Raw genomic sequence first — 17,798 nt, 5'->3', positions numbered from 1 at the left:
ATAAATATACCAAAATATAGTATCAAATTTTAATTTATTATTATAAATATAAACTACTGATTAGTTTAGATATAATATAATTAGTAAAATGTACAAAAAAAATCATACTGAACAGTTTAAAATTATAAAAAAATATCAATTATCTGAAATAATGCAATTGAAATACATAAAAATATTTTATAGTTCAGATTAATATATATTCACAATCTGTAGTAAATTTATATATTTTATAAATGTTAGTATTACATTGATATAACTATCATCTTACATTGTAGAACAACATGGGTTAATCGGACCATTAAAATTCAAATCAGACTGTTAGATATGATCAAACTTGCAGAAAAATATATTTGGTAAAGTTTTAGACTTATTGAATATACGGATGTCATGATATCGTACTCGGAACATAAAAATAATAATTCAAGTCAGTGTATCGTAGAACAGGCCATGTGATTTTTAAATCAGACTGTATGATATGATCTAATGGACACGGTCTTATATATATTTAAATTTGGTGTGAATCGGGTGCCCAAATTTTAAGATATCGTAATTGTTGATTAACCTTTTTGATCTCATTGTATATATAATAAATAATAATTAAAATAATTAAAAAAATATTCAACCATCACTATTATTATCATTATCATTATTTTTAGATTAATTCATAGGAATCACTAAATTTTGACATAAATTTATAAATAATAAAATAGATTACATAATGCATAGTATATATCATGATATAAATATAAAACTCAAAAATAGATAAAAAAAAAATCATAAGTGAATTACTTGTCAATTTAAAAATGTATAACCTAATACAAATATATAGTAAAATATAATATAAAATTTATATATGTCATATTAAATAATAATTTTAATTACAAAAAATATTATAATTTACTAAGTTGTTGATTAAATTTATTTTTGTAGAAAGATTAAATGTATAAATAAAAGTACCATAATATGTCATACTATAGGAGCTCGAGCTGGCTCGACTAAATTCAAGCTCAAAATCGAGCCGGCTCGTGAAGAGCCGCCCCAAGAATAGCGTAAGTCAGCACTAAGAATCCTCTATCGTACGTCTCCTATAATGATAGCAGCAAGGCTTGATGCATCACGCTCCTCTCTGTCAAACCGGCGAAGGTAGTTTGTGCCAAATGTGGTAGACAACTGTAGCCACAAGGGTGCAGTAGGACGTAGAGATGGAATCCTCACCTTTTGTTGTTGTCTACAAAACATTCGTTGCCCAATCCCAGTTAGGCCAGTCAAATCTAAGAGTCTGTCGGATCACTCTTAAGCACCTCCGAGAATATCTACAATGGAAAAATAGGTGTATATGTGTTTCCATCGCATCATCATCGCATAAGATGTCAAGCTTTCGAATTTTATTTTTAAAAAACATTATTAATTAATTATATATCAATATTGTAGGATAAATACATTTTTTTGTTCTCAAATATAGTCACTAATGTAAGTTTGCCCCGTTGGCCAATACTAAATCATAAAGACCTTAAATGAATAGTACGAGCCCAAAAATAGTATGCAAATAAAAATCGAGCCAAGGGCAAGGGTTAAGTATGAATTTCATTTGGATTTGAATCTGAAGAAAGGAATTTAAACGTTTTCATTTGAAAAGAATTTGAAATTCATTCATATTCATCAAAATATAGTTCGAAATTAGAATAAAATGATTTGAAATTATCCAAATATATTTTAAAAAAAATTGTTAATAAAAATTTAAAATTCATAAATTCAAATAATTTCATCCAAACGTAATTTTAATTCTAAAATTGGGACACAATTAATGAGGTAATCACTAGACCATCGTAGTGTTGGTGATGATGTGAAATCATCAAATTACACATTGAAATAAACTTGTAATAACAAAGGGCCTAACGTGCACCACATTATTAAGTGGAGGAACAAGAAAAGGAAAAGGAAATGAGGAGGAGGGATTAGCACGTCACTTTGATGACTGACAAAAACTCTGACATGTCACGTGATATGACACCTGAATTTTCTGATGTTCCAAGCTAAGAGATGGAGAGAGAGAGAGAGAGTGTTTATCAACTCAGCTCAAACTTCACCTTCACTCGCAATGCCACCCTTTTTTTTCATTTGGATGAATAGTATTTTAGTTCATGTGATATTATAAACGAGTAAATTATTTTTTTATAAAAAAAATAATAATTTATCTTTTTTATTTAAAGAGGCATATTATTTTATTTTTTAAAAGATATAAGAAGGAAAATTGCTCCTAAGGTAGCGAAATTCCTTGTCGGGTAAGTTCCGACCCATATCAAAGACGTAACGATCTGGGCACTGTCTTGGAGAGAGGCTCGGTGAAATAGATATGTCTGTAAAGATGCGGATTACCTGCACCTAGACAGAAAGACCCTATGAAGCTTGACTGTTCCCTGATATTGGGAATGGGATTGGGTTTGGGCCTTTCCTACGCAGCTTAGGTGGAAGGCGAAGAAGGCCTCTTTATGTGGGGCCCGAGCCATCAGTGAGATACCACTTTGGAAGAGTTTATTTTAAAAAAAAAATGTAGAGAGGTAAATTGCTATTTTTTTCCTCATAAGAAATTAATTTGTTTATTTACAATATCACATGGGTTGCTTGCTTATTTTCTTTTTCATTTTATTTCTTCTCAATGTGATGATGGGAATTGCTCAGCTTTTCACACGAATATTATCCACACAACTCGTATGTGGGTTATTTGACTTTATTTTTAAAAGTCAGTTTTCAGTTTTACGCTATTTCAGTATTTTTAAAGTTTGTTTGTCTAATCTAATTTCATTGAAGAGTCTTGTTTCTACTGAAGGTTTGCAGCCTATGTCGGTTAAAAATACACTTCTCAAACCACTCTTCTAAACCTCGTCATTTTCCACATCTTTCGTTACTAATAGGACATTACATTATGTTGTTATGTCATGTTAGCTTTTTAAAAAACAAAAATAATATTTAGTATATATTCAAAATCAACATTTACAAAATACCTATATAACAAATAAAATTTAAATATATTCTCATTTATCACACCTGTAAACTTAGATTTGGAAGCATACAATCCAAATATATTTTCATATCTGACACAAAAATCAATAAAAATATTGGGATAATAACACTCTCCTCCATGAGGTTTGGTGTAATTACATATAGACCCCATGTGGCTTGAAAAATTATATCTAATGCTCTTGAAATTTGCTTCTGTCTAACAAATAAGTCACTATGTTAGTCAGAATTCATCGAATTTGATGATATTAACAAAAAATTGGATAAACATTCATATTTGTTATTATTGATTTATTGTGGATCGAATAAATCTTTTTATGACCAAATTACCCTTATATATCTTCACATGTTAATGTGTGTGAAAAGGTATATTTTTATTGTTGTAAAGGTAGTTTAGTCACAAAAGATTTGTTTGACCATCAATAAGTCAGTAATAAATCAATCGAAGGTAAATATTAATTTTTATTTGGTTGTTGTTTTTTTTTTTTGTTAATATAAACAAATTCAAAATGAATTTCAGTTAATGGAGTGACCTATTTGTTAGACGATAGCAAATCTCAGGGGTACTATTAATGTAATTTCTTAAACTACATAAGTTTGTATATAATTATATCAAATTTTTAAAGAAGAGAGCATAATTATCCCTAAAATATTTTCATTTAATCGAAAATGCTGAAAACTGTAAATAAAAATGAAAACAAAATCCAACGGACCATTAATGAGCGGAGTTGTTTCAACTTACAAGCTTAAAGAGCTCTTACGGTCTTGCCTATCTGCACTGATCTTGATTATGTTTTGAATAATAATAATATTATGGATAAGGGTGAATAGCAATTTATCCACTTGTGATATTGAAAATAAACACATTACCCCCTTATGAAAAAAAAATATAGCAATTTACCCCCTGTACTTTTTAAAATGAAGCAATTTACCTCCTTATACATGGAGGTAAATTGCTTCATTTTAAAAATCATAGGGGGATAAATTTTTGTATTTTAAAAAATATAGAGAGATAAATCGCTATTTATTTTTTTTTATAAAGGAATAATTTGCTCATTTGCGATATCAAAAGGGATTACTTGCATTTTTCCCTGGAAATTAATACTCCTAATCCATAGTTTCCATGTGGTTGGAGCTAACTTTCATCCATTCATAGCTGTTCCTTTTCTCATTGGCCAAAATTGCTTCTTAGTTCAAACACATATAAAATATTTTATAGGGATAATTACTCCTACACCCCTGAAATATGGTCTATTTATATAAACCATCAATGTCTTTTGAAAAATTACACATACATTCTTCAGAAATATAAAAAATATTACACAAACTATCTATACATTTTATTGTCATTAGTGATTTCTGTAATTATGCAAAAAGTAACGATAGCTTGTCTTAATAGACCAATGGGTGTAAATGCAACCAGTATTGATTAGAGTGACCAATGATATCTTAGCTTAATGGTTAGACTAGAGGTGGTAGATGAGTCGAGCCAGCTCATGACTCATCTCCCCCCTCACGAGCTTCGTGAACCAGCTCGATTTAATACTCGACCCGAGCTCGTGCTTCTAATGAGCTCAAGCTTGAGCTCAAAATGTACTATTCATAAGCTTGTGAGCTTTTTCATTGTTTTTTTATATATTTAACTCCATATTTAATACATATCAACTTTATTTAATCATATGTTATTATTATTAGCCAATATCATATAGTTTTAATTTTTTAGATAATAATACATTATGGTATTTTTATTTATATATTTTATCTCTATTCAAAACAAGTTTAATCAATAATTTAGTAAGTTTTATTATTTTTTATTAAAATTAATATGAGCATACAAAATTTTATGTTAGATTTCAATATTCATTTGTACTCTCTTATACTTTTTTTAAATTAACAAGTCCTAATAATTAATTTATAATTTTTTATATCTATTTTATGAGTATATATTTATATCAAGAAACATGCAACTTATTTTATTACTTATAAACTCGTCAAAATTTGGTTATCCTCATGAATTAATCTAAAGATTATAATAATAATAACAACAACAACAACAATAATAACAATAATGATGATGGCTGAACAATTTTAATTATCTTTATTGTTATTTTATTATTTATATATATAATTAGATCAATCACAATTTTTGTATTTTGGTTTAAAAAATTCGTCATTGATTTTCTTTTTTTTTTAAATGAATGAGATCAACCATTTTTAAAAAATAACTTATGTTTATTTTTTTTATTAATATTAATAACTATACAAAATTATGTGTCAATATTTTAATAATTTGATGTATATATATTTTCTATATTTTTACTTATTGTATTACATTTAACTAATTAATATAGTTTATATTTATAATAATAAATTAAAAATATTGTACCATATGTTTAATATTTTTTTTATAATTAATATGACAATATTAAGCATTATTTATTTATAATAATATAATTAGTTGAAAATTCGAGCTTTGGAGCTCGAGCTCAATGAAAACTGATTGAGCTAACGTGATTCGAGCTCATCAAGCTCGAGCTCGATCACTTTTGGTGAGCTTAACTCGTTTACACCCCTAATTAAGACCGCGGTATTATGAATTCGAAGTCATTAATTTGAATTCCATACTTTACGTGAGTCTTTGTAATTTGTTTATTGTTTATAAATATATGGATATATTGATTGAATTGATATATTATTCAATTTATTAAATTTTGATTCATATATATATATATATATAATTATCACTTAAAAAAAGAAAAATTAGAGTGATATACCTGATCTTATTTTGATATTTCCATGATCCATAGTGGGTTCCGGGTAGCAGCATCACATGGTTTGCCACAACAGGGGCGTTTGCAATAGTTTGTCACAACAAGAGTGTTGAAAATAAATAAATAAAAAGTGTCTTTGATTTATAATTTATACATTTGAGCTGCTTGAATTTTAAATAAAAAATTACAAACTTCTTCCTACAAGTTTTCACAACTTATTAGTTAAATTGCAAATACTATGTTTTTTTTGCAAAATTACAATTTCAAGTATTTTTTATTTTCAAACGTGTTGTGGAAAATGGTGTGAATTGTGTTTATAATCATATCTCAAAATAACTTTATATATATTATTATATATAAAGTATCACAATTACATGTAGTACGGAAATAAATGAAATAACCTTAGAAATTAGAAAAACTGCACCGATGGAGAGTCAAGACACTTGTCGCTAACCTAAAGCCATAATTGCCTCCCTACGTGCAGGTTTTAATGGTTGACTATGACTCCAGGATAAAACCCCATTAGCTCTCAGCAGTCTTTCATCCCATGTGCATGACCACGAGGAGATTAGGAACCAGCCCACAGTCACGTTGCAAAAACTCTACAATTACTTGTGGGAGTATAAAACGTTTCTCAACTCATAAGCTATACAAAATCTATATCTCTCTCAATGTGCCAAATGAAAAAGGCTAATGGCCCTTTAAATAGTTGTAAAAATTTGACCGTTATAAAATATTAAGTGGCCTAATTAAAACTCATAATATTATAATAAATCTAATTATAAATAGGTCACATAAATATATAAAATATAATGGTCAAATACTTATTAAACCTTATAAATTCACAATTAAATCATCATAATAATGGGACGATAAACCTCAACTGAATATCAAATTAAACTGGCACATTAAGATCAAATAAAGTGTTGGAAATAATTTGACAATATAGAAAATTTTAAACCTTATTTCCAACAATCCCCCACAAGGTTTAAAATTTTCGAAATTAAATATGAAATAAAATAGTTGGCAACTTATACCGTGCAATCGGTGCATGTGCCTTTTGGCCTGAACATACACTTAGTGTTGGGAAATTCATTTGAAGGAGCAATAATGGACTTTGCCTTGGATTATGCCTCTTAACCCAAACTTTAATTACCACACACACGATATTGACTTTAGGATATGGTTATAGCGGTGAGCGCGTTAATAGCCCTACGCTCTGATCCTGATTCTCGTGAGGTCTTTAGGGTTAGCTCAAACCCATAGCCACGGCCCATGGCAACTCTCACTTAGGTGTACCCTCCAAAGGTATGTGTGACCCATATCTCGTGAAAATCCCGCATTTGGTCTCATTAAGAGTCAAAGCCCAACCAAACATCACACTTTTTTATAGCACTTCACCTTAGGGATGGGAAGAAGATTATTGTATTTTTTTTTTTTTTAATACTCTCTCCTTAAAATAATGTGCTATATATAAGTCACGCAGTGCGGGGTTATTTCTACCAATTGAACCTTCTCCATGGGGTCTCCAATCACAAAGGTTGGGTTACTCCCGAAGGTGACTTCCTTACGGGCTTAGCCTATCCCCCTCAATAATAAAGGATCTTGCCTCTGCGCTAGTCCCTCGAAGCACTTTTCCATCACATGAAATATTATATCACATGCTCTTTTTTTTTTTTTTCTATCATTTTTTTTTTGTCTATTTTCTCATTATCACGTCAAGCGCATGGCCTGCATATTAAAATAAGAACTCCATAAAATAATATTTTAATATGTAACTCTTGCACATTCACATTTCAAAATAATTATTATCAAAATTTATGATTATATCAATTAAAATCCCCATATTTTACTAGGTCCATCAATTCTAATTAAACACAATATAAATGCCACACAAGGATTATCACAATATCACATTCTATCATATTTCAACCCCCACACTTCATAAGATTTTCAAGAATTTAATTGTACAATATGGGTATCATTAATCACCCAAAATAAACACAATAATAATTGCATTATTAGAATGTTATTAAAATGTAACCTCCAAAATTATTGTATATGTAAATACTTGTGGAGCATAGAGATTTGGACTCTACTATTTAATACGTGAACTCATATAAAAATAATATATAAGATTGTGTACGGGCTCAATACCTTTGGGTATCTCATGCATTTTCTAGCCATTCAATTTTATAAAAAATTACACAAGCTTATCAAATGCTAATCTCATTTTATAAATTCCTTGTGGGTGGACAAGAAATGCATATCCTATATGTATGGTAGTTACACAATACGTTGTGACAATAATATCACAATTATATGTCATGCATGAGAACACATGTAACTTATGTGGTATCAATTAAAATTTTTAATTATAAATGATGCATTGAATACCAATTTATGAATTCAATATGAATAATACCGTTGCAAAAGATAAATGCACATTCATGTCTTAAAATTAGTGCTAGAAGCAAATAAAACTTTGGGAAAAGTATTATTTTAGTACTCTAAGTATGCCTAATTTTAATTTTAGTTCGATAACTATGTCCATTTTTTGTTTAGGTCCAGTAACTTACAAAATTGCTTACTTTTAGTCCTCTGACTGATTTTCAGACAATTTTTCCCCTATGCAACTCTTGAAAGGCAGTTTTAGTCCATATGCACTATAGGGGTAAAATTGTTCGAAAATTTGCCAGAGGACTAAAAGTAAGCAATTTCGTAAGTTACTGGACCTAAACAACAATGGACATAGTTATCATACTAAAATTAAAATTAGGCATACTTAGCGGACTAAAATAATACTTTTTCCTAAAACTTTCAAACATATTATGCTCATTTTAATTAACATGTATTTAGCATGATGATCTCATTTTCTAGTGATCCTTAAAATCAATTAGCCGTTGGAAACATAAACACTAGTAAGGACAAATTAAAATATTAAATATCATATAATGGCTTATCACATGAAACCACAAGGTTAAATATCATACTTGTAAAATAATTTTAGCATCACGTTGTTACAATTATAAGGTATGAATTAACCGTACAAAATTGTATTCATATATTATCATTAATAAATATTTTAATCTCATTTCATATACAATATAGCCATTGGCATGTAACTCCCACTGATGATAAATTCAGGATAATGAATATCTAAATTTGCTAAATAACATGTATTGCAAGGCAAATATATGCTGGAATTAATTGATAAAATTTATATCAAGAAAATTTCCATCACTTCAAAACTTTAACAGAATATGAAGGTTGGCCAATTTGTATAATTATACTTTGCAGGGAAAAGTATTATTTTAGTCCGCTAAGTATGCCTAATTTTAATTTTAGTATGATAACTATGTCCATTGTTGTTTAGATCCAGTACCTTACGAAATTGCTTATTTTTAGTCCTCTGGCAGATTTTCGGATAATTTTACCCCTATGCAACTTTTGAAAGGTAGTTTTAGTCCATATGCATTCATAGGGATAAAATTGTCCGAAAATCTGACAGAGGACTAAAAGTAAGCAATTTCGTAAGTTACTGGACCTATACAAAAATGAATATAGTTATCGGATTAAAATTAAAATTAGGCATACTTAACGGACTAAATAATACTTTTTCCTACTATTTGCATATTGAAAGTTATTATATGTCCCACCTTTTTTCCTCTTATTATTATAGTTAATTGTATTGAAATCTTAATTTGGTGATTACTCAAATAAAACCACTTATGATCGACATGGAACTGTATTATATAGTAATTACTCTATTAACAACTATTTAGGGAAAAATGCAAGCAACCCCCTTGTGATATCGCAAATGAGCAAATTACCCCCTTGTGAAAAAATAAATAGCGATTTACCTCCCTATATTTTTTAAAATACAACAATTTACCCCCCTATGATTTTTAAAATGAAGCAATCTACCTCCCTATATAAGGAGGTAAATTGCTTCATTTTAAAAAGTATAGGGAGGTAAATTGCTATATTTTTTTCATAAGGGGGTAATGTGCTCATTTTTAATATCACAGGGGGATAAATTGCTATTCACCCCAACTATTTATAGTGTGTTACAATTAGAAAACAATAGTAATGTAACTAATAGCAATATCACATGCTAAATTCATATAATATCCCTTCATATGCTATTATCCAATGTTTGAATCACCATTTCTTCTAAATTCTCCAATCAACAATAAAAAACACATAAAGAATGCAATAGATTTAACATGTAATTCTTTCACTTTTAATTTTATCAAACTGTTATTTGAAATGTACCTCGAATTCAAGAATAGAAGAATTGAAATTCTTACAGTTTTCTCGTAACTCGGTTGCTTCTTTGCCCCGAAAATCTGATGTACATTTTCTCAAAACATTCCTCGCATAAATATAAAATCAAGAGTTAGTACAATCATGCACTTAATCAACACAAATCACAATCATATTCATGGCTTTAGATTGTTGTGAAAAAATGTGTGAATTGTGTTTATAATCATATCTCAAAATAACTTTATATATATTATTATATATAAAGTATCACAATTACATGTAGTACGAAAATGAATGAAATAAACTTAGGATTTAGAAAAGCTGCATCGATGCAGAGTCACGACACTTGTCGCTGACCTAAAGCCATAACTGCCTCCCTACGTGCAGGTTTTAACGGTTGACCATGACTCCAGGATAAAACCCATTAGTTCTCTGCAGTCTCTCATCCCATGTGCACGACCACGAGGAGATTAGGAACCAGTCCACAGTCACGTTGCAAAAACTTTACAAATACTTGTGGGAGTATAAAATATTTCTCAACTCATAAGCTATACAAAATCTATATCTCTCTCAATGTGCCAAATGAAAAAGGCTAATGGCCCTTTAAATAGTTGTAAAAATTTGACCGTTATAAAATATTAAGTGGCCTAATTAAAACTCATAATATTATAATAAATCTAATTATAAAGAGGTCACATAAATATATAAAATATAACGGTCAAATACTTATCAAACCTTATAAATTCACAATTATAATGGGACGGTAAACCTCAACTGAATATCAAATTAAACTGGCACATTAAGATCAAATAAAGTGTTGGAAATAATTTGACAATGTAGAAAATTTTCAAACTTATTTGCAACAAAACGCTCTCAAATTTTGTTGGTCATTGCCATGCCCATTCCTTGTTTTTGTGGTGTATGGGATAGAATAGATGTAGAGTAGGATAATTCGGAATTAAGTATGAGTTAGAATTGCTTGGATTTATAAGGTTGGATAAGATTTTTATACAAGATAATAGACTGTTTACATTGCGATATGGGACCCAAGTTCCGAATCAGGACTGCCGCTACTTTACTATAGAATCTAGATTACTCCATCCATCTCTTGAGGTGGATTTGAGTTTGAAAGATCGTTATTTACCCATTTGCATAATTAATCCCACAAAATAAACACTCTATATACAGCGTTTACTATCTTGTATTGAATCTGGGACAGAGATCAAATTACCTAAAATGACCTTATAAAATATAATTGGCATCAGCATTTCAGGGACATTCATGTTTTCTTATAATCAGTGGTCTTGCTTAGTTTGTGTCAGGACTAAAAATTCCACCCCTAAAGATGTGTTAATTAAACCAATTTAATTCTCATAGGTATCGGGCTGCAAATTCAATCCTGAACTGCCCCAAATGATAGTGAACATAGGAATAGGATGGATTGAGCCACTAAGCCGGCCCTTTTTGCTGTAGTAAATGCATCCCATGTATCTTGAATTTCTTTAAGATCTTGTCGCAGTGTGTTGATGATAATTTGTTATACTAGGTCCAACTAGGGATGTCCAACAAAATTGTCGGCCCATCCTGATCGATCGGTCCAACCCAAATTATACTGTAATTAGCGAATTAAGAGTGAGCTAGGTTGGTCTTAACCTAGTAAAAAAAGATCTCATTTTAGTAATTGAGTTTGATTTTTTGTTTACGTAGATAGCATAAACTGCATTCAACCTTGATGATGAGGATGATGATGATAATAATAAGAAGAACAATAATATACTAGAATTCTTCATATGATTAAATGAAAAATATAATTTTGGTCCAGTTTCTTAGGGGTGATGACTTGGTCCAAAATCATTCCAAAATAGAGACTAAAGACAATAATTTTCAAAACTATCAATGTTAGTCCAATTTGCCTAATTTGGCTGGAATTCCTCACGTGCGGCAATGGGGTGTTTCACACTTGTCCAACTAACTTTACTGATGTGGTTATTGATTTTTTTTAAAAAAACATCTTACGTGGAAAGGATGACATGGTAAAAAAAATCACGCCACCCCTGCCACCTCCCAAATACTTGATTTATATAATAAAAAATAAAATCATTTAAATATCTATATATAAAAAAAAAATATTTTTTGTAAATTGATATTAAATTAAAATGACAATATAAAGATTAATTTAGTTTAGTCTGAATATATTTTTAATAAATAATATTATTTACAATAAAAAAAATTTAACTAAAGTTTCAATATATGTATTTAAAATAAAAATTTTTAATACTTTTTTATTTAAAAAACTTAAACCAAATTTCTTAATTTTCTTGTAATTTTTTCTTAAACTTTTAAAAATTAACTTTTTTACATTATTTTAATTATTTAAATTAAATTAATTAAAAAATAAATTAAAAGAGAGAAAGGCGGCGGTGACACCACTGATGCCGTCGTCCCCAGTTTCTGGATTGCGTCGCCCAAATTGGAGAGATGAAGAGGGGTTGGTGGTGGGGGATGGTGAGATCTAGTGGTGGGAGTGGGAAGGGGGGGAGGCGATCAGGGGGAGGAAATAGAAATAAAATAAAATAAAAATAAAATGGTGATTTGGCAGGCATGGTAAAGTGGCAGTGGTGATATATTTTATTTCAATATATCTCCATTGCCACATAAGAGAGATCAGATTAATTTAATCCACATAAATTATTATGCATTTAATATTTTATAAATGTACGTAATGTTCTTAGCACAAATACCTGATAAGCCTGCATCCATCCAACATATCTCTTATGATCCAAACAGTTGTTCGTACTGTTTGGGTGAAGCTGTGCTCATAGTTCAACGTTGCATCATATGGTGCTACTTAGAGCAAATAATTATTATTTGTTTGGACTTGGTCCATATGCAGACGTTTTTGCACCAAGACTATGCAAAGTGGAATGATATGTGGCCAAGCCCAATTTTCAAAATGATGTAAACTTGTGCTACTACTTAAATATTTTTTTAAAAAAGATCTGTTTGCAAATATAATAAGTTGATATTATCCAACTGCAATGTGCCACCAATTGCTTCATTTCCTTGGTGCTGACATTGCATAATTCATAGTATAGAAAAGCAACGATAAGACTGCCTTAACTGAAGTTCCAATACCACCCGAGGATGCCGAAAATGATGTTGACAAAATGTCATAGCTGAAACATTGGCAACCAATGCACAAGGTATGTCATCGTCAATGGACCAGGCTATGCCTGATACAACTACTGAGCAAACATTTTATCATTCTATATCATTCTTTGATCAAACAATCCCTTGAGATACCTGCTGACTCTATTGATGTTCCAACTTCAAGGTACTGTATGTGAAATTTGATGATGCTAATGAAGGAAGGCTTGATATGGGGATGATTTTAAAAAATAAAGCTCATTTAATTGGAGTGTGAAAGTTCACTTCATACAACATGTATGTCGCGAGTATGTTGCAGTTGAGAGCACCAAAGGCAAATGGAAGATCCTTTAGAAGCATAGGACCCCAGGTATGTATACATACATATATACATAGATATAAGTTATTGTATAAGCAAACCCCATAAATTGATTGTTTAAATTTTTTTTTCTATCTAGATATGTGTGTAGATGGGAGCTTCAAGATATAATAAAACCAAAAATAGGGTGTTGGATGATAACAAAATACAGGAAAGACCACACATGTGTTATTAATGATATGTTTTTTGAACATTGCAATTTAGACAGAAGTTTTATTGTTTCCCTTGTTATTAGGACATGTAAAATATAATCCCACATGAAATAAAGCATGTCATATAAATTGTGAAGGATTAGATAGGGTTCAAGATACCATACCAAAAGGTACGGTACAATTTAATGATGACTCGTGAAATTATTATGACACATGGGAGAGCTCAGTTCAAAGCTGCCAAGTTACATGTGAGATCTCAAAAAATGGAATGAGGGAATGATTGTTGAATGAGAGCACAAAACCTTCCAGCAGTTAAGTGATGCATATGTGATCAAATATGTTTTCTAGGTGCTCAAATTATGTATTGAAGGGTTCTAATTCGGTCTCAAATTCATCAATACAAGTGTAATTTATTTATACACAAAGTACAAGCATAAAATGCTCATTGTAGCTGCCATGGATGGGAATCAACATGTACTCCCTCTTGCTTTTACAATTGTTGATGAAAAATCCTATTTATCTTGAAAATGGTTTCTTCAAATGTTAAGCAAACATATTACCAGGGGGCAGTTTGGGATGTGCTTTAGATCTGACCGTCATTCTTATCTTGTTAGAGTAGTAGCCGAAATGTTAGACTTTGTACCATCCTGTGAGGTGCATCGATATTACTTGCATCACGTGTGTTCTAATTTCAACAATCATTACAAGAATATGTAGTTGAAAGATCTTCGTAGAGAGTTGGCTGAATATCAAATCAGGAAGTTTAATTTAACTATGGAGGAGATAAATGGCTGCATTTGCATACTTAGACCAGGTTGAAAAGAAAAAATAGATAGCTTCTCATGATGGCGGATAGCGATGCGGTACTTTGCCAACCAACATGTCAGAATGCATCAATGGAGTTTTAGAAGGGGCTCGCCGTTTGCTTGTGACTGCAACAGTGAAAATAACGTTTACCTATTCTGTTTATTATTTTGTGAGAGGATGACAATAAGTAATATAATGTTAAACAACAACATATATAATGTAGTTCGGGGTCATTGACCATAAATAATATTTGTAAAAATTAATTGTAATTTTTTAATTAATAAAATTTTAAATTTATTATAAATTATAATTAACAAAATACTTAAATTTATAATTATTAATAATTATAAAAAATAATAATAAAATACAATTAAAAAAAGTGCTAGGAGTCATGGATGACATCTACGACTCCAATATAAAATTTAAAAAATAAATTGGCAAGTCGTGTATTAGGTCCACGACTTGCTTTAGTTTTGTTAGGTAAAAGAAAAAAAATTAATTACGTTATTTTTTAATTGTGAATTAATAAAATAAATAACCCAACTTCTCTTTCTGGGTCTCACGAGGCGCCTTCCGCAATGCGAGAAAAGGGGCATTGTGTGGCTAGCAGTTCGCAGTAAACAACCACTTCTGCAAAAAACAACACAACAATAGCACTCCCGCCGACACTAGGACAATGTGCAAACAGGAATAGCAACACAAATTGCAAAAACAACAACAGTAGGAAGGCAGTAAATTAAACGCAGGATTCAGAATGTGGATTTTACTAAATAGCAAATTGAATATACATTGTACAAACGATGATAGCGCAAGGGGATCGCCTTGAGGGGGACATTAGCACAAAACACTACACCAAGCTTCAAGAACTCATTCCCCCTATAATAGTTTTAAAAAGATTTTTCTATTGACAGCAGTAGATACAAAAAAGGTTGAACATTGTACCTCAGGAGGCATAACGTCCCGTTGAGCAAACAAAAGTAATTACAAGCGTACAACATATACAAGACAAAAGACCTATGCCTAAAACTCTAAGATTATGAAAGTCCAGCATCTATCGGCAAAGGTTGTTGGTCGGCTGGGTTGATCAGTTGCATGGCCAAATGTACGCCAAGGCTGCCGAGTGCACGGGCGACCTTTGACATTCTCCCCCACCTGAGATGGCGACGTCCTCGGTGCATGGGAAGCATGGTAAGCTTCAACAAGAGGTAGAAACGCTTTAAGGTTCGTCATATGCTCCCAAGTATTCTCCTAGTTGTTGCATCCCTTCCATTTCACCAAGTACTCCATATGATTGTGCTTTGCGGTACTTATAACTCGATGATTCAGGATCGCTTCAGCCATCTTTTCCTTCGTCTTTGTTAGTTCAAGTTGTAAGCGACTAGGCTGATTGCGGGCGACGTCCTCCACCAAGAAGACAACTCTACTTTGTAGGCTGCCATTCTAATATGCTTGATGATAGGTAAAAGAGCCGACATACTTTTGCATAAAACAAGGATCTCTCTCCCTTGATGACTTCGATAATCTCGGGTCTGGGACCTTCACCATCACTAGGTCTTCAGCATTGAACTCGATGAAATGGTGGTTTTTATCTACATACTTTTTCATCCACTTCTGAGCTTTCTCCAGGCAACTTCTGACGATGTCAACGTTTTGCTACCATTCCTGAGAAAAACTTCGAGAGAGAGGGAATCTCACATCTTGTGGGGAGTCGAGGGTGTGAGGGAGGAGCAGTTGTTGACCAATAACAATTTTAAAAGCGCTCTTGATGGTGGAAGAGTTCTTTTTGACATTGAAACACAACTAAGCGACATCCAGGAGCATCACCTAATCCTTCAGAGTACCGTGCACAAAGTGCCGAAGGTATTCCTCCAACATGGAATTGAAGCGTTCAATCTGGCCGTCAAATTGTGGGTGATAGCTAAAATTCATAGAAAGTTTGGATTCAAGGAGTTTGAATAACTCGATCTAGAAAATGCTAGTGAAATGGGAATCCCGATCACTAACGATGTCCTTTTGCATGCCCCAATATTTGACAATATTCTTGAAGAAAAGATGAGTCGTCCCTTCCGCCATAATGTGTTTTGGTGCTGCGATAAAAGTGGCACATTTTGATAATCGGTCTACCACGACAATGATGGAGCCTAAGTCTCCCACCTTAGGAAATCCCGAAATATACATGGAGACGCTCTCCTAGAGTCTCTTTGGGATGGGAAGTGGTTGCAGCAAAACAGCCTTCTTTTGATAGTATGCCTTATCCCACTAGCAAATTAAGCAGGTGTGGACATATGTCTCTACATCATCCCACATATGTGGTCAATAGTAGGCCCTCTGCACCAACGCATAGGTGTACTCTTCTCCTGGATGTCTCGCCCAAGAAGTGTCATGGCATTCCAAAATGAGTCATATCCTTAGGTTCCCGCCTTTTGACATATATAAGCGGTTCTCCTTGGTCATTAGTAGTCCATCTTCAAGCCAAAATTTTCGAGCTTTACCCTGTTCGACGAGGTGGACCAGGCCCTGCACTGGTAGATCTTTTGGTAGTAACTAGGGCGCTCGATCCTTATGGAGGTGGCCATTACACTAGAGGAAAGCGCTGCTACCCACCCCAACGTTGCTAAATCAGCTCTGTGGCTCAAGGCGTTTGTCGCATGATTGTTGGAATCGGCATAGTATTCCAGCACAAAATGAAACTCCGACAGCAATTCCTGCCAGCGTGCCAGCCTACTAGTGAACTTCGACTGCATCATGAAATGGCCCATTGCAGTGTTGTTTGCCTTCACCACGAAAGGAGAGCCCAACAAATAATGTTGCCATAGCCTAAGGCAATGAACTACAGCTAGCAATTCCTTATCGTGCACTGAATAGCGCCGCTCCACATATTTAAGCTTCTTGCTCTCAAAGGCTACTAGGTGGCTATCTTGCATTAGGACCCCTCCTAACGTGAAATCTCAAGCATCGGTCTCCTCTATGAATGGTTTCGATATATCTATAGGCTAACATAATATCTGTCACCATTGCTCTCTTCAAGTTGTCGAAGGCGACTTGGCATTGGGGTGTCCAATTACAAGTCTTCGTCTTTTCAATAAGTCCGTCATAGGTCGTGCTATCTCGGAGTAGCCCTTCACAAAATACCGATAACAATTCGCCAAATCGAGAAACAAATGTAAGTTATGAATTTGGTGGCTATGACTCCTCGATAGCCTGAACTTTCTTGGGACCCTTCCGAAACGTCCTGTCTCCATAATGTGTCCCAAG

The sequence above is a fragment of the Sesamum indicum genome, linkage group LG1 (assembly GCF_000512975.1).
Source record: "Sesamum indicum cultivar Zhongzhi No. 13 linkage group LG1, S_indicum_v1.0, whole genome shotgun sequence".
NCBI lineage: Eukaryota > Viridiplantae > Streptophyta > Magnoliopsida > Lamiales > Pedaliaceae > Sesamum > Sesamum indicum.
The sequence above is the reverse complement of the archived record's forward strand: the minus strand, read 5'-3'. Positions refer to the sequence as shown.